General features: G+C 41.3%; 1 protein-coding gene across 31 annotated transcripts in view; it reads left to right on the top strand.

The window, feature by feature from the left end:
* ASNS (asparagine synthetase (glutamine-hydrolyzing)) overlaps positions 1-26,184 on the top strand; it is a 164,369-nt gene that overhangs the window by 29,922 nt on the left and 108,263 nt on the right. The window contains exon 5 of one of the 31 annotated variants that reach the window (XM_081531569.1): positions 3,905-4,045. The exons of the other annotated variants lie outside the window; for them this stretch is intronic. The gene's annotated coding sequence lies outside the window, so the exon portion shown is untranslated. The remainder of the gene's footprint in view (positions 1-3,904; positions 4,046-26,184) is intronic. 31 annotated transcript variants of the gene reach the window in all.

The raw sequence follows: 26,184 nt of genomic DNA, 5'->3' as shown, positions 1-26,184 counted from the left end.
TTCAATAGATAACATATTCAGATGGTTTAAAAATCAAACAGTATAGAAGGTACATAGTGAAAATTCTCATTCCTACCTCAAATTTGTCTGCCAGTTTCCCCTCTTTTCTGGCCCCAGTATCTTCTTTTTTTTTTTTTTTTTAGCTTCTTTGGTGTTCCTCTAGGATTTACTGATGCAAATACAATATAGTGAAAATATAGAAAGATTTTTTTTCTCTACTAAGCATTGTTGGCAAAAAGCTGTGAAAGTATGCTGCCTGTACCTGCTTTCAAATTTGTGCTGTTAGCTGCTCTCCATGGGGCTTTCCCCCAGAAAAGTTCTTTCTTTTCCATTTTCCTATGGGACTGATTTTCCACAGTGACAGTATTTTTTTTTAATTATTTTTTATTGAAGGATAATTGCTTTACAGAATACAGTTTTTTTAAATAAAATAATTGGGACATATGATCTGAGATGTAAGTTTTTGTAAAATATAAGTTCACTTATATTTAGTAAGTTTGCTCTACAAAATGTGGGATCAGGGTCCCCATAGTTATTCCAGCCCTCGTTAATTCCCAAGGCCTGTCCCTTTCTCTAGGGTAGCAGACTTGTAGTATTATTTAGGTTGTAGTGGCAGAGGATGAGATGGTTAAATAACATCACTGACTCAATGGACATGAATTTGAGCAAACTCCAGGAGATAGTGGAGGACAAGAGCCTGGCGTGCTGTAGTCCAGGGAGTTGCAGAGTCAGATACAACTGAGCAACTAACAGCAACAAGACTGTATGTAGCCATGACTACAGGTCAGGAAAGAATTCAGTCATGAGAATGACTGAAACTTGGATATTAGCGATCATTGTCCTGATCCGGGGGATAAATCACTAGCCACCATTTTCTCCAGGGCTCCTGTAAGCTGCCATCTGGCTGGGCCTCCCTCTCTCTGTTGAGACCCTCTCCTCAATCTTTTTACTTTTTTTCCAAGTTCTGGACTGCTCACCGCTTTCTTCTCTCACTAGGCTGCCCCTGAGAGCTCTTACTTCCTTTTTAGTTTTATACACGGAACAATTTAGTTCGGTCGAGAGGGGTCACACATGAGGTACTCCTCTGGGAACTACCAGATTAATGGGGAGGCTTTGAGCAGCACTAATTTTAGCAATCAAGCCAGGCTGTAATGATTTGCATATAGATAGGAAGGCATTGGAGTGCCCGCTTGTTAATATTAATGAAATCAGATTCTCATTGGATTTATCATCTAACAAACATTGCAGCTTGGGAGTTAGTGTAATTTACACACTCATTCCCTGTGTAGTTTTATGGCAGAGACAAAGAGTATTCCCCCAATATTCCGGGTGTTCTCCTACATTAACCAGCCTCTGGGCCTTTGATTTGTTCTGGCCAGTGACCCATGAGCAGAGTTGATGTGTGTGCCTTCTGGACTGAGGCAATTAAGAGCCAGGGTACCCTGTCTATCCCCCACCTTCCCTCAGTGGAGACCAAGCATTCCAGATGGCATAGCTACAAGCTGCAGGAGGGCCATCTAATCCACATTGGACTGTGATATGAATGAAAAACAAACGTTTATTGTGCTAAGCCCCTGAGATTTTTGAGGTATTTTTATTAATATCTAATTTCATATCTATGCTACTTGAACCAATTTTTTTTTGGAAATCAAAGCTCTATACCTAAAATCTCTAAAATGATAGTGTGTTTTTGTGTGTCTTGTCTGGAACATGCAAATATGTCTCCACTTTCTGTATGAATTACAATGTGAAAATCTTTATAATTGTTTGTTTATCTGAAGGCCCCATGTATATATAAGCGAATTTTGTTAAAGTGTCCTAGTATCTCAATACTTCTCAAAGCCAGCAAGAACATTAACTGTTCAATGTAAGCTTATAATGTACTGCCTTTTCATTCATTCCTAGTTCTGTACATTCAGGTACAGGTACTACTTCCTATTTGGCCCCCTTCCAAATTTCCTTAAACTTTTCCAGAAACAGTTATATAAAATTCTGGTTGGAGATTTGTTTGGTTAAAATTTTTTTAAGGTAAATTTAGTGGTCCTCTGTTGTTAGGAAAGTGAGACTAATTTAGGAGTTTTCTACTTAGCAGCCCATCCAAAGGTTCCTAATGACGAACACAATTTTCTGTCATCCAGCACGGAAAAACAGCAGGCCCCACTCTGCTGCTCCAATGCCTTTCCTTCTCTTAGCTGCTCAGGTGTTTTCTCCCAGGACTTATTTCAACTGGAATTTCAGTCATATTTCCGTGGCTGTCACATAGCTGTTTTATTAGTTTTCTAGGACTGGTGTAACAAAGTACCATGAACTGAATGGCTTGAAAAATAGATTTATTGTCCCCTAGCTTGGAGACTCACAGCCCAATATCAAAGTGGCAGCAGGGCCATGCTCCCTCTGAGGGCTCTAGAGAAGAATCTGTTCTAGGCCTCTCTCCTAGCTTCTGGTAATTCCTTTGCTTGTGATAGCTTAACTCCTGTCTTTACATGACTTTCTCCCCATGTGCCTTTCTGTGTTCAAATTTCCTGCTTTTTATAAGGACAGCAATCATATTGGAATAGAGGCCTACCCTAGTCTAATATGACTTTATCTTGACAAATTACACTGCAACAACTTCCTTCCCTGGGCTTCCCTGGTGGCTCAGACAAGTTCCATCCCTGGATCAGGAAGATCCTGTGGAGAAAGGAATTGCAACCCACTCCAGTATTCTTACCTGGTTAATCCCAAGGACAGAGGAGCCTGGCAGGCTATAGTCCACGGGGTCACAAAGAGTCAGACATGACTGAGAGACTAACAGTTTAAATAGTTTAACCTTCCTTCTGAAAGGTTGTTGCTGAGCCATGAAAGACGCTGGGATTCTTGGCCTCACAGAGGAGAGGAATTCAATCCGGGGCCAGTGACAAGGCTTGATCACTCAGAGCTTTTGTGTAATAAAGTTTTACTAAAGTATAAAAGAGATAGGGAAAGCTTCTGACACAGACATCAGAAGGGGGCAGAAAGAGTGCCCCCCTCCTAGTCTTTAGCCGGATGTTATATAGTTACTAGGGATTCCCTGGTGGCTCAGACAGTAAAGCGTCTGCCCACAATGCAGGAGACCTAGGTTCCATCCCTGGGTCAAGAAGATCCCCTGGAGAAAGAAATGGCAACCCACTCCAGTACTCTTGCCTGGAAAATCCCATGGATTTTATATAGCTACTAGCAGTCTGCTAATTGGAGAAAGGAAATGTCTCAAAACTCAGAGACTGGCACCAGGCCCCTCACCCACAACATGCATTTTGAGATAACGTTGACACAAGGTGAGTTGTCCCAGGCCATAAAACCATTGACATGAATCTTGAAGAAAGGCAGATTTCCAAGCAAATACAGTCTCATTAACATAGCTTAAGAGAACATTTGCATGTGTAAAACTTACTGGCTTGTCAAGTTTTGAGTTTTGAGCCTTAGGCAGAACCACTTGAAGACAGCTGCTAAGTGGCTTCAGTAGTGTCCAACTCTGTGCGTCCCCATAGACGGCAGCCCACCAGGCTCCGCCGTCCCTGGGATTCTCCAGGCAAGAATACTGGAGTGGGTTGCCATTTCCTTCTCCAGTGCCTGAAAGGGAAAAGTGAAAGTGAAGTTGCTCAGTCGTGTCCGACTCTTCGCGACCCCATGCACTGCAACCTACCAGGCTCCTCCGTCCATGGGATTTTCCAGGCAAGAGTACTGGAGTGGGGTGCCATTGCCTTCTCTGCTTGAAGACAGAGTCTAGGGTAAATACATAGTTCATTAACATAGCTTAAGACAAACATTTCCATAAGAAAAATGCATTGGTTAGCTCAAGGTTTGAGAAAAGTTAAGTTCAGGTGGAACCAGGTGTCATCACGGCAACACAGAATTTTAAAATAAACCTCTTTTTATATTTGTATAGAGAAGCGGAAAAAAAATCTAACACTTGTAGTTTGTTTCCTCCTGCCGCTTAAGAAAGAGAGAAAGAATGTCTGACACTTGCAGCCTATTTCCTCCATTTGGAGACCCCTGGCCTTCATGCCTGTTATCCTCTCACTTCCAGGTAAGGTCACATTCTGAGTACTGAGGACCTGGGGATTAGAACTTCACTATATGCTCCTCAGTTCAGTTCAGTTCAATGCTCAGTCGTGTCCGACTCCTTGTGACCCCATGGACTACATCTCGCCAGGCTTCCCTGTCCATCACCAACTCCCAGAGCCTACTCAAACTCACGTCCTTCGCGTTGGTGATGCCATCCAACCATGGTCCTTGGGGGACATAATTCAGTGTTTACAGTGTCAAACATATAATGATCATGGTTAACCACAAAGCCCTTACAGTCATACCTATTTGTGTTGGAATTCCATTTTCTGCCATTTAACCTCTGGTTTTTGTTTCTAAAACAGAAGCCTTAATCATTACCTTATAAGAGGGTTTCTCTAATAATTAAGGAATATCCTGCTTCAGTTTTAGCCATGAAGACCAAAATTTCATGACTTGCAAAGCCAAAATCAAAAAATTGCAAAATACCTCCACATTCTAAACTAACTTGCTGAGCCACCTATGCAAGGCTAGAGAAAGTCTGAGAGAGTTTGAGACTATGAGAGCTGATGTGGGCAATCACCCATCTCTTACTGACAAGTCGTAGTTGATAAGGTCAGGAAGAGAGAAATCATTTTTTAAAGAGCTATTCTCCTGCTTCTTATGTAGAAAGGGAGGGGAATATTTTCCTTTCATCTCAAGGAGGGAGATATGAAGCCTTCAGAGAGCTCGAGTGAAGTAGGGACTAATGTTTGACTCATGCTTTGGGAATTGGACTTCCCTGGTGGCTCAGATGGAAAAGCGTCTGCCTACAATGTGGGAGACCCGGGTTCAATCCCTATGCCGAAAAGATCTCCTGGAGAAGGAAATGGCAACCCACTCCAGTATTCTTGCCTGGGAAGTCCCATGGATGGAGGAGTCTGGTAGGCTACAGTCCATGGGGTCACAAAGAGTCGGACATGACTGAGTGACTTCACTCACTTCACTTTTGGGAATTAAATGTGAGAGGCTATGGCTGCAGGCACCCCGATGCTTCCCCACTGACAGAACAATGAAGAGGGAAATTTTCTCATGTGTTCCATGGGCTGGCAAGATGTGGGAATCATTTGGAAAGACTGTCCAAGAAGGCTTTCTGCTAAGCTGCACCTCAGCAAAAAGAAGTTAGAATATACCACTGGATGTGGAAACTGAGGAGGATTTCTCACTGGGCAGCCTAGAAAGAAGCTGGTTGGATGTTGCAAGGTGGCAGTGGGGGCTCTCTGAGGGAGCTATGTTGATACAAAGAATTAGCATTGAGAATCTACCATGTCCAGAGGGCACCAGTGCCAGGTCATATCTAGACTTCTAGAGACTGGTTGCACCTCTTCCCAGTGACATTCCAGGAGCTTTCCTGGTGGCTCAGACAGTAAAGAATCTGCCTGTAATGCAAGAGACCCAGGTTTTATCCCTGGGTCAGGAAGATCCCCTGGAGAGGGAAATGGCAACCCACTCCAGTATTCTTGCCTGGGGAATTCCATGGGCAGAGGAGCCTGGTGGGCTACAGTCCATGGAGTCAGAGAGTCAGACATGACTGAGCAAGTAATGACATACTCATAATGTCATGCTCACATGTCACATAATGACATTTCAACTCCAGAGGAACCTGAGTAGTCTAGTAAAGGAGGGGACATGGAAAGGAGAAGGGAGATGAAGAAACATTTTAGAGAGAATTGGAACAAAAGTCAACCATGTTCTCTTCCTCAAAATGACAGGCCAAAGGAAGCTCAAGCTGGGGGCATAAACAAGTTTTAAATTGGATGAAAGCATTGGGTTACATGTTAACAACCTTGAATTGGACATTTTAATGAGTGAAACGAGGTGATTTTGGGGGCTGAAATGAATTGGAGGACTTTTTAAGATCTAAGAATGGCTTAAAAAGTGACGAGTTCTGCCTCATTTCATTCATGGAGGAGCAGACAGATCAATCCGTGGAGTTTTGAGTAGAATGGGGAGAAGAATAAAGCTGCCCTCAACCTGTGCTTTATTGAATTCATTCTGGCAGAAAGGCAGTACTCAGTAAAACTTGCTATCAATCTGATGATGCTGGTAATTACATAAGTTATTGGGTTGCCTGAATAAAGCCACACCATCTTTCCATGGTAGTGTCAGTGTATAATTTGAGGAAAACAGAAATCATTCCCACAATTATAAGTAGAAAGGGACTTAATATAGGTAATTAGGTGCTTGCAAGATTGTTGGAGAACATGAGGAGTAGCCTCTAAAATGAACCACTGGAAATTACTACCAGGAGATAAACATCAAAATGATTTGCCAGGGGAGCTATCACCCTTTCCAGTCATAAATGTGTGAAACAAGAGTCTCTCAGGGAAGCTATTGAATTCTTGGTCACATTGCTATAGCTCTAGTCTGAGGATTGTGAAGACACTGTCATCCTTGCAGCTGTTAATTTGTAACACTCCCGAAGCTGAACTCTGGACATTGAGATGCTGTTGTAGAAAAACCCAATGCCTGCATGACCCTACTCGGTAGCAGAAACAACCAGAGTAGGCAGGTGGCTCTGGACTCACTCCTGCCTTCCTAGTTTCTTCTGAGTATATTTAACTCACACTGAACATTTGCTGTGAAGAAGTCATAGAAATGTAATTTTGAGCTTTTCAGCCTTTGCAATACCAGAAGGTATCACAGAAGGTGGTTGGAATGGATGTTAAGAGCTCATGTTTCAGGCATCCCTGGTGGCTCAGTGGTGAAGACTCTGCCAGCCAATTCATAAGACACCAGTTCGACCCATAATCGGGAAGATCCCACATGCTGAGGAGCAACTAAGCCCATGTGCCACAACTGTTGAGCCTGTGCTCTAGAGCCTGGGAACCACAACTACTGAGCCTATCCCTTAGAGCCCATACTTCACAAGAGGAACCACCACGATGAGAAACCTGTTGCACCGCAACTAGACAGTAACCCCCACTTGCTGCAACTAAAGAGCCCACACAAAGCAGCAAGACACAGCACAGCCAAAAACAGGAGCTCAAGTTTCATATGCAACACAGTGATCCCATGCATATGAAAAGACAGGTTATGCCAGCAGCCCCAGCTTCTGTCTGGAGTACCAAATACTAGATTCACTTGGGTTTTTTACAAAATCAGCTTTATTGAGGTACAATCTGCATATAATAAAATGGACTTATTTTAAGCGTACGTTCAATGAGTTTTAACAAACATAGTACCATAATCATGATGTAAAATTTTGCCAGCATTACAAAAATTTCTTTTGGTCTCCGCAGTTAACCCCTGCTTTCCTTTGCCAAGCAACCAGGGGTCTGCTTTCTGTCTCCGTAGACTGGTTTTCCCTGTTCTAGAATGTCATATAAATAAAAGCATACAGTAGGATGCAGCTGTTTTTAATATTTGCAAATTTTTTTTTATTTCTTTCCAATAATACAGCCTGGCATAGTGGAATAAGTAGGATTCTTGAAGTTAGACAAACTCAGGGTTGAATGCCAACCCACCTACCTAACAGCTCTTAAGCTATTGCAAGTTGAAATGAATCCAGATTTCTTAATTGTAAAATGGACATTTAAAACAGAAATAAAAACAAAAGGCATGTATTAGGTTCATTGTCATTTTTGTTGTTTAGTCATTAAGTCGTGTCTGACTCTTTTGTGACCCCATGGCCTGTAACCCACCAGGCTCCTCTGTCCGTAGAATTCTCCAGGCAAGAATACTGGAGTGGGGTGCCGTTTCCTCCTCCAGAGGATCTTCCCAACCCAGGCATTAAACCCAAATCTCCTGTATTGCAGATGGATTCTTTACCACTGAGCCACCAGGGAAGTCCCCTGGAAAGGTTAGAGTTAATAAATGAACAACACACAAATGGCACTCCAGGAAAGGTAATTATCATTCTTCTTGATGACGGCTTATTATTTTCTTTTTATGCTGGTTTTCCAGTCAATTGCACTTAAACTGTAGTGTTTCTGTGGGGAGTTTTGTCACCGACTGCTACCTGTGACTGCCATAAGAACAATTAGAAGCTATTCTTTGAAATGCCAGGTTGCTTCACATTCTGGATTCTGCCACTTGCTGTGTGACCTCATGAAAACTCTGAATCTTCCTGTGCCTCGGTTTTCTTTTCTGTAAAACGGGAATAATAACCATACCTAGAACTGTTATGGGAATTAAATGAGATGATATTTTTCATCTTAGTAAATACTCAAAGTGGTTAAGTATTACTAATAACATTGTTATTTCACATTGAAATTTCCCTAAGATCCTTCAGAGTAGATTCTGTCCCTATACCTTCACTCCAGTTCCGTCCCCCAAGAGAAGTGACTCTCTTTTTCTGACTAATTAAAATATCCTATATTAGCCTCCAGGAACCTCTCCTTCCTACAAAATACATTTGTGCCCTCTCATCTGGCACGTATCCCAGGCTTTATATTATCATTGAACTGTAGAATATTTGGGATTGAAAAAATGTTTCACTTGAACCCTCTCATTTTACAGCTGGTATAATAGAGGTCCAGTAAAGATGAATTATTTATCAAGGTCAGCTTTAGAACAGAAAGTAGATTAGAACTTGGGCTCCTAATTCTCAGTCCTGTGTCTATAACGTGATTTAAAGGGCTTATCACATAATATTCAGTGGTTTGCTGGCTTTTTATTTGAATTCTTCAACTCTCCCATGCTCAGTTGATTTCTAGAGCCAAATCCAATAACTTTGGTTGTCACAGTGGCTAAGCTCTTGTCACTCTCTGCAATTAAAAAAAATGATGCTCAGGCTTGTCAAAATATAATCAGAAACATTACCAGAAAGTTCATCTGAAAATAACCCACCCATATTACAACAATGTGAGATGGATATGCTGCATTGCAGGATACACTGTATAGATTTTGTGTGGCAGATAAAAATCTTGCTGATGCTGTAATGCCAGTTTTTTAGTGACTAGCCATAGATTTATGAAGTCTTGCTCTCTAACTGCAAAGAAAATGCTTCTTATCACCAGTTCAGTCTTTGGGTGCTGCTGCTGCTGCTAATTCACTTCAGTCGTGTCCGACTCTGTGTGACCCCAGAGACAGCAGCCCACCAGGCTCCCCCGTCCCTGGGATTCTCCAGACAAGAATATTGGAGTGGGTTGCCATTTCCTTCTCCAATGCATGAAAGTGAAAAGTGAAAGTGAAGTTGCTCAGTCGTGTCCAATTCTGTGCGACCCCATAGACGGCAGCCCACCAGGCTCTGCTGTCCCTGAGATTCTCCAGGCAAGAATACTGGAGTGGGTTGCCATTTCCTTCTCCAATGCATGAAAGTGAAAAGTGAAAGTGAAGTCGCTCAGTCGTGTCTGACTCTTAGCAACCCCATGGACTGCAGCCTACCAGGCTCCTCCGTCCATGGGATTTTCCAGGCAAGAGTACTGGAGTGGGTTGCTCTTTCCTTCTCCAGGAGATCTTCCTGACCCAGGGATCGAACCCAGGTCTCCCTCATTGTAGGCAGACACTTTATCATCTGAGCCACCAGGGAAATCAGGTGAACCACTGTTATATTTGTGTGCAAGACAGCAATTAAACAGCTTTCTTAGGGCTGAAGAACTAAAACCGTCCCCTCCAGCAGTGCGTTTCTGCCCACATACTGCTATGGACTTGGGCGGGAAGAAAATTCAATATGTGTATCCTTGGAAGGAGGGAGAAGAGAAGGAGAACATGAGCTAGTTAGGAGGGATGCCTAGCCTTTTATGAAAACAGTTGAATGACTCTTCAATATGTGTTTCATAATTTCTAAAACACCATGTATTGGGGGACCCCAAGATCACCCCACAGGCACAGCGATTTGACAGCTGGCCTCACAGAACTCAGCATCTATGTGTACTCATAACTAAGATTCATTACCATAAAAATATACATGTTGATGTATGGCAGAGACCAACACAATATTGTAAAGCAATTTTCCTCCAATTAAAAATAAATTAAAAAAATTTTAAAAAGATACAAAGTAAAATCACAAAAAGGAAAAAGTGCTTGGGATAAAGTTGAGAGGAAACCAGGTGTTAGCTTCTTAGTCCTCTCCCAGTGCAGTGGCTTCCTTCCTTCAGCAGTGAGGTGTGACCACGTGTGCAGAGTGTTGTCATCTGGGGCAGCTCTTTAGTGACTTGGTGCTCAAGGTTTTTACTGGGGGCTGGTCAATAGGCACTCTCTGCCCACTGCATACCCAAATTCCAGATCCCAGAATAAAGGCAGATATTTAGTGTAAAGCATATCAGTGCACAGTCTAGACCTACTAAGCTGCCTTTGTCATTTAGGGAAAGTTTTCTATCAGCATAGGGAACTGTTTACTAGCTAAATTTCCAGATGCCAGCGAAGGGCCAATCTTTCAAGCAGAACTTTCTAAGGATAACAGTCTCAGGCTTGCTATGCTCTTTTCTGCACACACTGTTTTGCTCATTCAAACATGTACAGAGGCATAAAAAAGATGACTCTTGTAATCCCATTAGAAATAAGTCATCTGAACTTCCCTGGTGATACAGTGGATAAGAATCTGCCTACCAATGCAGGCGACATGGGTTCAATCCCTGGTCCGGGAAGATTCCACATGCCACAGGGCAACTAAGCCTGTGCATCCTTACTCCTGAGCCCGAGCTCTAGGGCTGCAGTACTTTGGCCACCTGATGCAAAGAGCTGCCTCATTGGAAAAGAGCCTGATGCTGGCAAAGATTGCGGGCAGGATGAGAAGGGGGTGACAGAGGATGGGATGGTTGGATGGTATCACTGACTCAATGGACATGAGTTTGAGCAAACTCCGGGAGACAGTGAAGGACAGGGAAGCCTGGCGTGCTGCAATCCCTGGGGTCGCAGAGTTGAACACAACTTAGCAACTGAACAACAACAACTAGGCCCAGAATCTGTACTGAGCCCATGTGCTGCAACTACTGAAGCCCATGCACCCTAGAGCCTGTGCTCCACAGCAAGAGAAGCCACCACAATGACAAGCCCGTGCACTGCACTGAGGAGTAGCCCCTGCTCCCAACAACTGAAGAAAGCTTGCACAAAGCAAGACCCAGAGCAATCAAAAATAAAAAAAGAAAACATTCACTTCAAAAAAATAAAAATTAAGTCATCTGTAGCAAAGAGAGTTTACATGGCTTATCTAACGTTGTATCTGGTTAGTTGGCTTGGATGGCTTTACTGAGGCCACAGGACTGAGGACTCAAATCTGGCTGGTGGTATCTGGGTACTGGATTCTTCTGCATATTGACCTTCCTGGGGCTTCCAAGATGCTGCCAGGAGAGGTTTTTTTGTACTCATGTCTGATTCCTGGACTGGGATGTGTTGACTGAAAAAAGAAAAGCACAACCTAAAAGGTGAGAATTATGTTTTACTCTGATGATTTCAAGCCTGAGAGACAGAACTCTCAGATCACTATGAGAAACTGCTCTGAAGAGGCAAGGGGTGTTGAATCAGGATATATAGGAATTTTTGCAGCAAAGACCAGGCAGTCGGAACATTAAAAAATTACTATTAATTGAAGAAAACTGAATATCTAATGGAGAAGGAAATGGCAGCCCACTCCAGTATTCTTGCCTAGAAAATCCCACGGACAGAGGAGCTTGGTGGGTTACAGTCCGTGGGGTCACAGAGTCAGACATGACTGAGTGATTAACGCACATGCACACAGATATCTCAAGTTACTGAATTCACTGTTTTTCTATGTATGGGAAGATGCAAGCCTGGGCTCACTGAAATCTTTCCTTTGACACACACCTCAGCTATCTGGGGTTGGTATCCTGTGTTTACTCATCTTGAGTTTCTTCAGGGTACACTGTCAGGGGTGGCTGTAATGTGATGACTTGATGGCTGCAGCATCCTTTGTTTACTATATGGCAAGCAGTATTTTTCATTCATAGATGGCTGGAACAGCCAGGCCTAGTGCTCTGTCTGTGTGCACGCTCCAGATCACTATCTGGGGCTTCCATACAGCTTGATGGTTCCAGACGCTTGGGCTTCTTGCATGATGGCTGGCTTCCCTTGGAGCAAGCATTCTAAAAGAGCAGAGCAGGATCCTACAGCATTGCTTTGGTTATACTGTTATTTAAGCAAATTACTAAGACCAATGCAGACTTAAGGAGAAGTGAATTAGATCCAATAGCAGGATAACAAAGGATTTGCAACCATCTTTAATGAATACTTACAGTAAGTAATTTATCTGATTATCTTAATATCCATTTCTGTTACAGTTAGCTACTTTGCATGTTTTGTTTCTCCCACCAGACTACAGATTCCTTAACATTAGGGACTCACTCTGCCTCAGTTTCTAATTTGATACAATGTTAAATAGTATTTTAAATAGCACACATTAATTGTTGAAAAAATAAATGCTATTAAATGTTTACTACTTGCCAATCACTATACTAAATTCTTTATTGTTTTGTTTAATCTTTATGTTAATCTTGAGAGGCATTATTTTTATTTCCATTTTTTACATGAGGAAACTGAGGTATAGAATGGTTAAGTTGTCTGCCTAAGGGCACATAACTAGTGCCAGAATTTAAACTCACACTGACTCTAGAAGGTGGGCTAAATCATTGTGTTGTACTGGTTTCATCACAGACTGGACTTTGCATGAAGAGGAAATCTCCAAAGAATCCAAATTATGGTATTCTGCTGTGTAGGAAGTTAAAGAGGTCTTAGGAGTATGAAGCCTTTTATTTAGCTCCCTTTCTGATTTTATTGGAGAAGTGGGGAAAGAAGCATGAAGAGAAGGATAAATAATAATAATAGGACCAAAAGGCATTCTAACTGTCTGAGTCATGTTCTGTAATCTTGAATATTATTTAGTCTTGAGGCATTTGTAATCTTAAAAACTACTCTCTTTAAAAAAAAAAAAATTGTGGTGTAAACACAAAGCATGAGATAAAGAAAACAAGTAAAAAAAATGGAAATATATTCCATACTGTGTTACACAAGCTTTGGGTTAAATGCGATCCTGAACAATTGATCATTTTTATTTTTAACACATTATTGACCAGGAATGTATTAATACATCTTTTGCTGTTTAGTCGCTCAGTTGTGTCTGATTCTTTTGTGACCACATGAGCTGTAACCCTTCAGGCTCCTCTGTCCTTGGGATTTCCCAGGCAAGAATACTGAAGTGGGTTGCCATTTCCTTCTCCAGGGTATCTTCCCTACCCAGGGATTGAACCCACGTCTCCAGCATTGGCAGGCGAATTCTTTACCACTGTGCCATCAGGGAAGCCCATATCTTTTGTTATCCAAACATTATTGACCAGAGACGTTTCAATATTCACTTGCATAACAAATCAATGGCCGCAGGTATTCGTGTCTCCAAAAATCCCCTGATCAATAATGTGTTAAAATCATATGTGCTAAGATGTGGAGTCTAAGGGCAAAATGCCTGACTTCTGATATATCTGTCATCAGGAAATAGTTAAGATTAGAAACTTTTTCTTCTTGAAACAGTAATGATGAGGGATTAGGCTCCCACCAAAGCAACATCACAAAGCACCCTTCCTGATTACTCTCAGAAGAGCTTGAAGAGGAATACAAAGTATTTCAAAGTAGAGGGTGGAGGGTGATGGTGGAGCTAATCCTAAATATAGAAGAAACAAGAAGGGGGAGGGGGAAGTGAAATCAGGAAAGGTGGCCTGGGAAGTAAGTGTCTTCCTGAGATGGTGACTGGAATGTACAGGATTATCAGGACAGGTTCTGCCATGACTAGCAGAAAACATAAGCTGATAGCTAGCGTCTGACACAAGTTGGAAATACATTTCTCTGACATAAAAACACCGCTGGAGGAGAGAGGTCCAGAGTTCTATGGCGGGTCCACGGACTTAACGAAATCCAGCTCTTTCTCTCCTTGTTGCTCTTTACTGTGAACTGACACAAGCTAGCTGAGTTCCACATGATACTTATGGGCTTTTTGGTAAAGAGTAACTTGGTAGAGAACAGTAAAAACAGTCACTCTGTCAACTTTGCTACCAGATGATATGAAAGCAAGTCTCAAAACAAATTCTGCCACAAACAGAGACGTCTATTAACAATATTTACTTATAAACAAGCATAATAGTTTCTGTTATCTAGGCTTCGCTGGTGACTCAGATGGTAAAGAATCCACCTGCAATGCGGGAGACCTGAGTCTGATCCCTGCATTGGCAAGATCCCCTGGAGGAGGGCATGGCCACCCACTCCAGTATTCTGCCTAGAGAATCCCATGGACAGGCAGGCTACAGTCCATGGGGTTGCAAAGAGTCGGACACTACTGAGCAACTAAATATAGCACAGTCAATTCAACTAAATCTTGACTCAAATCTCCTCTAATCTCCGATATCATCAATAGTGAAAAATTCAATTGAGGCAAGCATGACAACATTCCAGAAGCAGGAATGTTATCTAGGTAGCTGATATCAGGCAGTTTTAAAACCAAAAACCTGACTGTGTTTAGAAATCAAGCCTTAGGCACCATTCCTAAAGGTTCAAACATTGCATTATTTTACTCTATTCTTACAAGGGTGGGGAGGATCTCTAAAAGATTTTAGAGACCAAGCCGATATTTTAAGTATCTCTAAGTTAACCAATGAGAATTCCTTTCTGGCATTCAGTATACTAGTTAGTAGACTTTTAAATTGCTGACATCTGTTGGATCATAGAAAAAGCAAGAGAGTTCCAGAAAAACATCTACTTCTGCTTTTATTGACTATACCAAAGCCTTTGACTGTGTGGATCACAACAAACTGAAGAAAATTCTTCAAGAGATGGGAATATCAGACCACCTTACCTGCTTCCAGAGAAACCTGTATGCAGGTCAAGAAGCAATAGTTAGAACCAGACATGGAACAACAGACTGGTTCCAAATTGGGAAAGGAGTATGTCAAGGCTGTATATTGTCACCCTGCTTATTTAATTTATATGCAGAGAACATCATGCGAAATGCCGGACTGGATGAAGCACAAGCTGGAATCAACATTGTCAGGAGAAATATCAATAACCTCAGATATGCAGATGACAGCACCCTTATGGCAGAAAGTGAAGAGGAACTAAAGAGCCTCTTGATGAAGGTGAAACAGGAGAGTGAAAAAGCTGGCTTAAAACTCAACATTCAGAAAAGGAGGATCTTGGCATCTGGTTCTATCACTGCATGGCAAATAGTGGAGAAACAATGGAAATGGTTACAATGTTTATTTTCTTGGCCTCCAAAATCACTGCAGATGGTGACTGCAGCCATGAAATTAAAAGATGCTTGCTCCTTGGAAGAAAAGCTATAGTAAACCTAGACAATATACTAAAAAGCAGAAACATTCCTTTGTCCACAAAGGTCCATCTAGTCAAAGTATGATTTTTCCAGTGGTTAAATATGGATGTGAGAGTTGGACCATAAAGAAAGTTGAGCACTGAAGAACTGATGCTTTTGAACTGTGGTGTTGGAGAAGACTCTTGAGAGTCCCTTGGACTGCAAGATCAAACCAGTCAATCCTAAAAGAAATCGGTCCTGAATATTCATTGGAAGGACTTCATTGGAAGCTGACGTTCCAATACTTTGGCCACCTGACGCGAAGAACTGACTCCCTGGAAAAGATCCTGATTCTGGGAAAGATTGAAGGCAGGAGGAGATGGGGACAACAGAGGATGAGATGATTGGATGGTATCACCGACTGGATGGACATGAGTTTGAGCAAGTTCCGGGAGTTGGTGATAGACAGAGAAGCCTGGTGTCGCAAAGAGTCCTGAACTGAAGTGAAAACCCCATTTCTGAAATTCATGGAGAACATTACCAGAGAATCTGGTGTTGATCCAGATTTAGATGACAGAAACACCTGAAGTAGTCACTTCCAGGATATGGGTTTTTCAGTTGGAACATTAGCAACAACCTCTGGAGTATGCACTTTCCTTTAAAATTTTAGTTGACTGTAACTGGGCTATAGTTTATCATAACTAGAATGAATAAAATCTTTTAATTTCATTTGATTTGTTGCCATTCTCAAACCATAGATTACATACCCTTCTGTTTAGATTCCATTGGCTGGAAGTTGGTAATGTGGTCACATTCAGCTACAAGGGAGGCTGAGAAGTATAGCCTTTTTCTAGGAGGCCCTGTGCCCAGATATCATATATGTGACTACCAAAGGAAAAGAGATGAGTAGATACTTTGTGAACCCTGCAAGGCTTCCAGTGCCGAGGATTCACTATGGTTGCTCAATATTTTAACTTGCATGGCAGTAAAAGTTTTTACTCCACCCTCGGCCTACGGGAAACTTTCCAGGTATGAGAAATAGTCCCATGTTTTCCCAGAAATGGACTGGGGATGTGGCAATGGCTTAATGGTGGATAGATGTGTGAAGGCAAAAATTTCTTCTTCTATCAGTTCTCTTATGTCCCAGATTATGTTAGGATCTTGCTGCTAAAAGTGTGTCCATGAATTAGCGTCTTCTGCTAATCACCTGGAAGCTTGTTTACAATGCTGACTGTACACTTCACTGTACAGCAGCGTTGGGTACAACATTGTAAATCAACTATACTTCAATTAAAAAAAATAAAATTCTGACTCTGCATTTTAAAAAGACCTACAGATGGTTCCTAGGCACAGTGAAATTCAAATGTTTCCTCCTCCTTCTTCAAAATAGATGTACCCAGACACACTGTGATTGGGGTGATATGTTTCTTTTAGCAGAACTACTTAGAATACAAAAGAAAGTCTGGGAGAACTCACAGACAACTGGTGTATTATCACTTAGATCATAAATAACTCAGATATTTTATACAGATTAGCCTATTATTCTATGCAAAAAGCAATTAACATACATAGTTTTTTGGTCTATTAGAAGAAAGTAGCAAGAAGAATATGCCAAAAGTGGATCTGTTTGGTAATATATAACAGGATAAAAATAATTAATATTATTGTGTGTTATACACAGAAGTTGTTAAGGGAGTAAATTCCAGGTTCAGTCATGTCTGACTCTTTGAGACCCCATGGACTGTAGCCCTCCAGGCTCCTCTATCCATGGGATTCTCCAGGCAAGAATACTGGAGTGGGTTGCCATTCCCTTCTCCAGGGGATCTTCCCAACCCAGGGACTGAACCCTTGTCTCCTGCATTGCAGGCAGATTTTTTACCATCAGAGCCACCAGGGAAGCACATGTTATATACAGAAGTTGTTAAGAGAGTAAATCCTGAGATCTCATCACAAGCAAAATTAAAATTTTTTTTTCTTTTTTTGCATCTATATGAGATGATGGATGTTCACTAAACTTATTGTAGTCATCATTTCATGATGTATGTAAGTCAAATCATTATGCTGTACACCTTAAACTTATACAGTACTCTATGTCAATTATATCTCAGTAAAACTGGGAGAAAATAAGAAGAGATGTAATAAAATTCTTTGCATTACACATGAAAAAAAAAAGTGTGGATCTGTATAGATGATGGAGCTCTGGATAATTATTTTTCCAACTTTGTCATACTTGTCAAAATTTTTTAATGAGCGTAAACTATTTTAAAGTAGAAAAAAAATGGTGTTTGAGAATGATATGAAACACATTTGTTTTAGCTTTAGCAATCAGTTATATAGCTGCCTGAGAAATAAATCTCTTAACTGGTCTGGAAGAGAGCAGCAGTGGCATGGGATCATTATGTATCCACCCAAGGCAAGCTTCTGCCTTTGCCAAAATAAACTGCTTATTCACAGGAGATGGGCAGTGCTTATTTGGGAACATTACTCTTAATTGCTGACTTCTGCAATTCAAAATTTTAGTGTCATTTCCTAACTTTGCTTTAAATGTATTTTCATCTTGAAACTTGGCACAAATGTTTAATAAAATTTTCTTTTCGTAATTGAAATGATTCAATTCAACTAACATTTATTGAATAGCTGAAGGTTACACAGCTGTAAATCATTTTTTTTTTTTTTCTTTTTGAAGGGAATGTAGAAAGGAATAAAAAAACATGATCCCTACATTTGGGAACTCACTTTTGCAGAACTGTCATGAAATTAGGATTTAAGTGTGTGAAGTAATTTCATTCTGAATGGGTATTCCTGTAACTATATACATTTTTTTTCAAAAGCCCATGATAAATCTGATCCATGTGATATAAAAATAAGAATAAACTCTAGCTTTAAAGGTCAGATGCATATAGAGAATAGTACTGAAGTAAGATAATAATTTCACAATAGCAAATATGGGAACATATTGAAGGTACTGGGTCTTTCTCCTGCTGCCTCTGAAGAAAGATGAAGAGGGGCAGATGAAGGGAACAGAGAAAGCACTGGGTTTCCTTAATAAGTTCTTGGCAAAACCTCTTACAGGAGAGCTTACAATGGAAACTTCATGCCTGTTCTCTTGAATCTTGAAACAGCTGAACTGAGTTTCCCCAGAAGAAATTTTTACTACAGTGGTGGAATTAGATTAAATTGACTAAAAAACAGTCAAAGATTAATGAGGAAGATGCTCATTCTATCAGGATTTTTAAAAATAAAGTGTCTAATTCTCTGACATTTTAATTTGTGTACTGATTGAGATGTAAATTTTTATGTATATGATTAAAAAAATATTGCCTGCCATATCAGTAAGCAAAGGATGTTGTGACCAACAAACCAGCTATCACTGTCAGTTCAGTTCAATTCAGTCCCTCAGTCCTGTCCGACTCTTTGTGACCCCATGAACCGCAGCACACCAGGCCTCCCTGTCTATCGCCAACTCCCGGAGTCCACCCAAACCCGTGTCCATTGAGTCAGTGATGCCATCCTACCATCTCATCCTCTGTCATCCCCTTCTCCTCCCGCTTTCAATCTTTCCCAGCATCAAAGTCTTTTCAAATGAGTCAGCTCTTCACATCAGGTGGCCAAAGTATTGTAGTTTCAGCTTCAACATCAGTCCTTCCAATGAACACCCAGGACTGATCTCCTTTAGGATGGACTGGTTGGATTTCCTTGCAGTCCAAGGGACTCTCAAGAGTCTTCTCCAACACCACAGTTCAGAAGCATCAATTCTGTGCTCAGGTCTCTTTATAGTCCAACTCTCACATCCATACATGACCACTGGAAAAACCATAGCCTTGACTAGAGAGACCTTTGTTGACAGAGTAATGTCTCTGCTTTTTAATATGCTGTCTAGGTTGGTCATAACTTTCCTTCCAAGGAGTAAGCGTCTTTTAATTTCATGGCTGCAGTCACCATCTGCAGTGATTTTGGAGCCCAAAAAAATAAAGTCAGCCACTTTTTCCACTGTTTCCCCATCTATTTGCCATTAGGTGATGGGACCGGATGCCATGATCTTAGTTTTCTGAATGTTGAGCTCTAAGGCAGCTTTTTCACTCTCCTCTTTCACTTTCATCAAGAGGCTCTTTAGTTCTTCTTCACTTTCTGCCATAAGGGTGGTGTCATCCGCATATCTGAGGTTATTGATATTTCTCCTGGCAGTCTTGATTCCAGCTTGTGCTCCCTCCAGCCCAGCGTTTCTCGTGATGTACTCTGCATATAAGTTAAATAAGCAGGGTGACAATATACAGCCTTGGCATACTCTTTTTCCTATTTGGAAGTAATCTGTTGTTCCATGTCCAATTCTGTTGCTTCCTGACCTGCATACAGATTTCTCAAGAGGCATGTGCCCTGAGGGATTCAGAATAGACAAAAGCAAGATACTAGCCCTAGATAGTTAAGGAGCACATCAAAGGAATGACTTCAATGAGCCCATAGTCTCCCATCTTCCTATACACAGAAAAACACTAAATTCATGAACTTGAGATACCTGGTTTTCTTTATTTTTTTGACCTTGCCTTGCAGCGTGCAGGATCTTAATTTCCTGCTGCTGCTGCTTCTGCTGCTAAGTCACTTCAGTCGTGTCTGACTCTGTGTGACCCCATAGACGGCAGCCCACCAGGCTCCCCCATCCCTGGGATTCTCCAGGCAAGAACACTGGAGTGGGTTGCCATTTCCTTCTCCAATGCATGAAAGTGAAAAGTGAAAGTGAAGTCACTCAGTCATGTCCGACTCTTAGTGACCCCATGGACTGCAGCCTACAAGGCTCCTCCATCCATGGGATTTGCCAGGCAAGAGTACTGAAGTGGGTTGCCATTGCCCTCTCCGCTTAATACCCCGACCGGGGATTTAACCCACACCCCTGGCAGTGGAAGTGCAGAGTCTTAACCACTAGACCACCAGGGAAGTCTCTGGTTTTCTTTAATTAATGATGTTCGGACTCTTGCAAAACTCCTATATATCCTGGCTTCTCCCTTACCTCTTGGGAGCAGTCCGTCAGAGCCATCTGAGAGGCTACTTCTGGTCTTAAGTTCTCAATTTTGTTGGCCAGATAAACTATAGCTCCCAACTTTTAGGTTGTGCATTTTTTTCTCAGCCAACAATAGCCTTGTTCTTTATATTTTAACCCCCACGCTAATGGCAGAAAGAGAAGAGGAACTAAAGAGCCTCTTGATGAAAGAGGAAAAGCTAGTTTAAAACTCAGCGCTCAAAAAACTAAGATCATGGCATCCAGTTGCATCACTTCATGGCAAATAGATGGGGAAGCAATGACAGACATTATTTTCCTGGGCTCCAAATCACTGTGGATGGTGACTGCAGCCATGAAATTAAAAGGTGCTTGTTCCTTGGAAGAAAAGCTATAGCAAACCTAGACAGCGTATTAAAAAGCAGAGACTTCACTTTTCCAACAAAAGTCCATCTAGTCGAAGATAATTTTTCCAGTAGTCATGTACAGATGTGAGAGCTGGACCATAAAGAAGACTGACCACTGAAGAATTGATGCTTTCAAACTGTGGTGTTGGAGAAGACTCCTGAGAGTCCCTTGGACTGCAAGGAGATCATACCAATTAATCCTGAAGGAAATCAACCCTGAATATTCATTGGAAGGACTGATGCTGAAGCTGAAGCTCCATTACTTTGGCCACCTGATGCGAAGAGCCAACTCATTGGAAAAGACCCTGATGCTGGGAAAGATTGATGATAGGAGAAGTGGGTGACAGAGGATGAAATGGTTGGATGGCATCACTGACTCAATGGACATTAGTTTGAGCAAACTCTGGGAGATAGTGAAGGATGGGGAATCTGGTGTGCTGCAGTCCATGGGGTCACAAAGAATCAGACATGACTGAATGACTGAACAACGTGTTTTAAAAAACAAAACCAAAAAATTAACCCTTTTTATTTTTTTAGTTACAAGAGATTCCCACTCAAACAAGCTTTGTTACTAGAAAGAAAGATGTAAGTCAATGTTACTGATATTTCTGTAAGTTATAGAAATATAACATACAATGTTACAGAATTCTGTACAAATGGGGTTCACATAAACTAGAAAGTTGTTTAAAACTGAGATAAATTCTCTCTCACTTAGTCTCAGCTTCTTCTCCATATCTGTCTCATTTTCATCTCATTTTCTTACTCATCATTTTGCAAATGGCTGCCTCAGTCACTGAGCTGGCATGGCTTTGTCAATCCAGTACTCACCATGGACTAGCAACAACTTCTGTGTTTTATGGTTTGAATTCATGAGGGAGGGAATCTGATTGGCCCAGGTCATCTGTTCAAGTCTCTGATCAACCAGTGGATTGGCTGCCTGTTGTGATGAGCTGATAACCTGGTCCAGTCAGCCACCACTGGGAAGTGGAGAGATTGCATGTGATGTAGTGGTTTCCCTGTTCTTCTGGGTATATCCTTATTTCATCAAAGTATATAGAAAGGAATAAATTGTATTTGGCCTTCAGTTCAGTTCAGTTCTGTCGCTCAGTCGTGTCTGACTCTTTGCAACCCCATGAATCGCAGCATGTCAGGCCTCCCTGTTATCACCAACTCCCGGAGTTTACCCAAACTCATATCCGTCGAGTCAGTGATGCCATCCAGCCATCTCATCCTCTGTTGTCCCCTTCTCCTTCTGCCCCCAATCCTTCCCAGCATCAGGATCTTTTCCAGTGAGTCAACTCTACACATCAGGTGGCCAAAGTATTGGAGTTTCAGCTTCAACATCAGTCCTTCCAATGAACACCCAGGACTGATCTCCTTTAGGATGGACTGGTTGGATCTCCTTGCAGTCCAAGGGACTCTCAAGAGTCTTCTCCAACACCATAGTTCAAAAGCATCAATTCTTCAGTGCTCAGCTTTCTTCACAGTCCAACTCTCATATCCATACCTGACTACTGGAAAGACCATAGCCTTGACTTGACAAATCTTTGTTGGCAAAGTAATGTCTCTGCTTTTTAATATGCTATCTAGGTTGGTCATAACTTTCCTTCCAAGGAGTAAGCATGGTTTAACTTCATGGCTGCAATCACCATCTGCAGTGATTTTGGAGCCCCAAAAAATAAAGTCTGACACCGTTTCCCTATCTATTTGCCATTAGGTGATGGGACCAGGTGCTATGATCTTAGTTTTCTGAATGTTGAGCTTTAAGCCAACTTTTTCACTCTCCTCTTTCACTTTCATCAAGAGGCTCTTTAGTTCTTCTTCACCTTCTGCCATAAGGGTGGTGTCATCTGCATATCTGAGGTTATTGATATTTCTCCTGGCAGTCTTGATTCCAGCTTATGCTTCCTCCAGCCCAGCGTTTCTCATGATGTACTCTGCATATAAGTTAAATAAGCAGGGTGACAATATACAGCCTTGACGTACTCCTTTCCCTATTTGGAACTAGTCTGTTGTTCCATGTCCAGTTCTAACTGTTGCTTCCTGACCTGCATACATGTTTCTCAAGAGGGAGGTCAGGTGGTCTGATATTCCCATCTCTTTAAGAATTTTCTGCAGTTTATTGTGATCCACACAGTCAATGGCTTTGGTATAGTCAATAAAAGCAGAAGTAGATGTTTTTCTGGAACTCTCTTGCTTTTTTGATGATCCAACGGATGTTGGCAATTTGATTTCTGGTTCCTCTGCCTTTTCTAAACCAGCTTGAATGTCTGGAAGTTCACGGTTCACATATTGTTGAAGCCTGGCTTGGAGAATTTTGAGCATTACTTTACTAGCATGTGAGATGAGTGCAATTGTGCGGTAGTTTGAGCATTCTTTGGCATTGCCTTTCTTTGGGACTGGGATGAAAACTGACCTTTTCCAGTCCTGTGGCCACTGCTGAGTCTTCCAAATTTGCTGACATATTGAGTGCAGAACTTTCACAGCATCATCTTTCAGGATTTGAAATAGCTCAACTGGAATTCCACCACCTCCACTAGCTTTGTTTGTAGTGATGCTTTCTAAGGCCCACTTGACTTCACATTCCAGGATGTCTGGCTCTAGGTGAGTGATCACACCATCGTGATTATCTCCATAAGATGAAGTTATAGAAGACAATTCACATGAAATAATTAATTAGGTAATGTAACTTGACTAAATTACCAAATAAATAGTATGACACATGCTAATGACTGAGAGTTCAGCATGATCTATAGTGATCGGAGAAAGCTTATAACAACATCAGATGTGGAAAAGCTAGAGGAGATTGCCAGATATTCCTCCCCATCCCTCATCCCCAGTATGTTCCTTGAGTAATAAGTGTTAGATTAAAGTTAACATTAAATTGTCCAAAGAATTCTGGTTCTAGGTGGCTGAAGAAGCACCTGCCTAGGAAGAAAAATGTGTTAAAAAATGAAAACAAAAATAGCACAATGAAGGAAATGGGGTGGGGGGAGTTGTTGATAGACAAGAGATTTCAAGAAATTTCTGGAAAATGTAAAATGGCTTAATGAGTGTTGATTGATGAGGCTGAGTAGAGGAGGCCATAGCCTAGAACACGCTAGGGTCCTGACCATCTGGAAGAAACCCAGATAGGCTGTAGACTTTGACATGGCATATACATTAGGGAACGGGACTGCGAAATTGGAATAAAAAGGTCTTTAGACAGCCATTAACCCCAGGCCAAAAATTGGAGGGTTCCAATAATCTTAATAAACTGCCTAGGAAAAACTAGGGCAGGTAACTAGAAAACATTCCCAGGGTAAATGGCTCCTTATTCTGTCCTAGAGTTACAGGACTCAGTAGGTAAAGAATGTGCCTGCAGTGCAGGAGATGTGGGTTCTATCCCTTAGTTGGGAAGATCTCCTGGAGGAGGGTGTAGCAACCCACTCCAGTATTCTTGCCCGGAGAATTCCATGGACAGAGGAGCCTGGCAGGCTACAGTTCATGGGGTGGCAAAGAGTCGAACAAGACTGAAGTGAATTAGCACGAGCAGTTACAGCTGGCTTCGTGCCTGCACAAACTTTACCTCCCATTAACTAGCCCATCTATATATAGCTCCTAGAGTCTTTCTACTGTAATATTTTTTAAAAAGTTTTTATTTTGGCATAATTTTAGATTTATAGAAAAGTTAGAGGAAAGAATTCTCATATACATTATACCCAGGTTCCTGTAGTATTAATGTGTTAATATGTTTACTTTTTACTTTCTCTTTTCTTGACAAATAGATAGGTAGATAGACATACAAACATTTTGTTTTTTCCCTGAACTGTTCAATTAGTCACACATGATGCCTCATTTTTAAAAATAAGGCATCATTTTTAAGGTGTATTTCCATTAATGTATATTTCCTTAAAATGTTAAATACTCCAATATGTATTTCCTTAAAATATCCTTACACAAGTACAGGAAATTGATTAAAAATCAGAAAGTTAACATTGACATAATACTATTATCTAGTTGTTGATCTTATTCAGATTTTGCCAATTAAAAAAATGTCCCTGTTAGCAATAGAAATTTCCATCACATTGCATTCAGTTGCCATGTCTCTTTTTATCTCTTTTAATGATGACCAACTTCATAGTCTTTGTGTTTCATGGTATTGACATTTAAGATTACTCTTCAGTTATTTTGTAAAATGTCACTCAGTTCTGATTTGTCTAATGTTTCCTTATGGTTAAATTCAGGCTCTACACTACTGGCAGCAAATCACAGAAGGAAGAGACTTTTCTCAGTGCATCTTATCAAGAGGCATCTGTTGTTAGTTTGTCCCGTTATTACCTAAATCTTAATGTGAACAGCAACCAAGGATCAGTAGATATCAGATGAAGGTCTCTAACATGAAAAGAAAAACCCAAGATACACTAATGTGAAGAAAAAAAAAAAATACAGGGAACAGAAGTACACTTTAGAATAGGAGATATTTTCCAGTTGGTTTTGAGATGTCAAAAACAAAAGGTAAAATATAAAAGATAAATATAAAAGGTATAAGAGATAAAATATAAAAGACATAGCAGATCAGTGCTGGGATCATGTATTAGGATCAGATTTGCTGTATCAGACAACAGAAAATCACTTAAAAAATCAGAGATTGACAACGTAGAAGTTTCTCACTCGTATAAAAGAAGTAGATAGCTCTGAGGTGATTGGTGACTTCAGTGGGTCACCAGGAATGTTAGCGTGTTACTTTCCTGTTCTAGCATCTAGTAGATGCTCTCTGTTCTCAAGGCCACCTCACAGTCCAAGATGCTGCTGGAGCTTTAGCCATTGTGTCTGAATTAAGGTCAAACAAGAACCATTTTTTTTTTTTAAAGGAGTGGGGGTTGTTACAGTGTCAGCTATCTTTAAGCAGCTTTCCCATATTTTTGCTTACATCTCTTTTGCCTAACCTACCTGCAAGGAAATCTAAGAAATGTAGTCCTTTATTCCGGGCAGCAATGTGATCACATAAAAATTATCATACTCCTACTAAGGAAGAGGATATTGGTATTGACTTAGGCAGCTAGCAGATTCTGGCACCTAGTTTAATAGGCAGCATAATTTCCACAGCAGAAAGGAGATGTAAATCATTAAGTATATAGTACATACCTGCTATTGGAGAAGGCAATGGCACCCCACTCCAGTACTCTTGCCTGGAAAATTCCATGGATGGAGGAGCCTGGTAGGCTGCAGTCCATGGGGTCGCTAAGAGTCGGACATGACTGAGCGACTTCACTTTCACTTTTCCCTTTCATGCATTGGAGAAGGAAATGGCAACCCACTCCAGTGTTCTTGCCTAGAGAATCCCAGGGACGGCGGAGCCTGCTGGGCTGCCATCTATGGGGTCGCACAGAGTCGGACACTACTGAGGTGACTTAGCCACATACCTGCTATATGTGTGCTCAGTCATGTCAGACTCTTTGTGACCCCATAGACTGTAGCCCGCCAAGCTCCTCTATCCATGGAGTTATCCAGGCAAGAATATTGGAATGGGTTGCCATTTCTGTCTCCATTTC

This window comes from Giraffa tippelskirchi, chromosome 10 (genome assembly GCF_054371585.1).
Source record: "Giraffa tippelskirchi isolate mGirTip1 chromosome 10, T2T-mGirTip1v1.2.pri, whole genome shotgun sequence".
Taxonomy (NCBI): Eukaryota; Metazoa; Chordata; class Mammalia; order Artiodactyla; family Giraffidae; genus Giraffa; species Giraffa tippelskirchi.
This window is presented reverse-complemented; position numbering and strand designations above follow the sequence as displayed.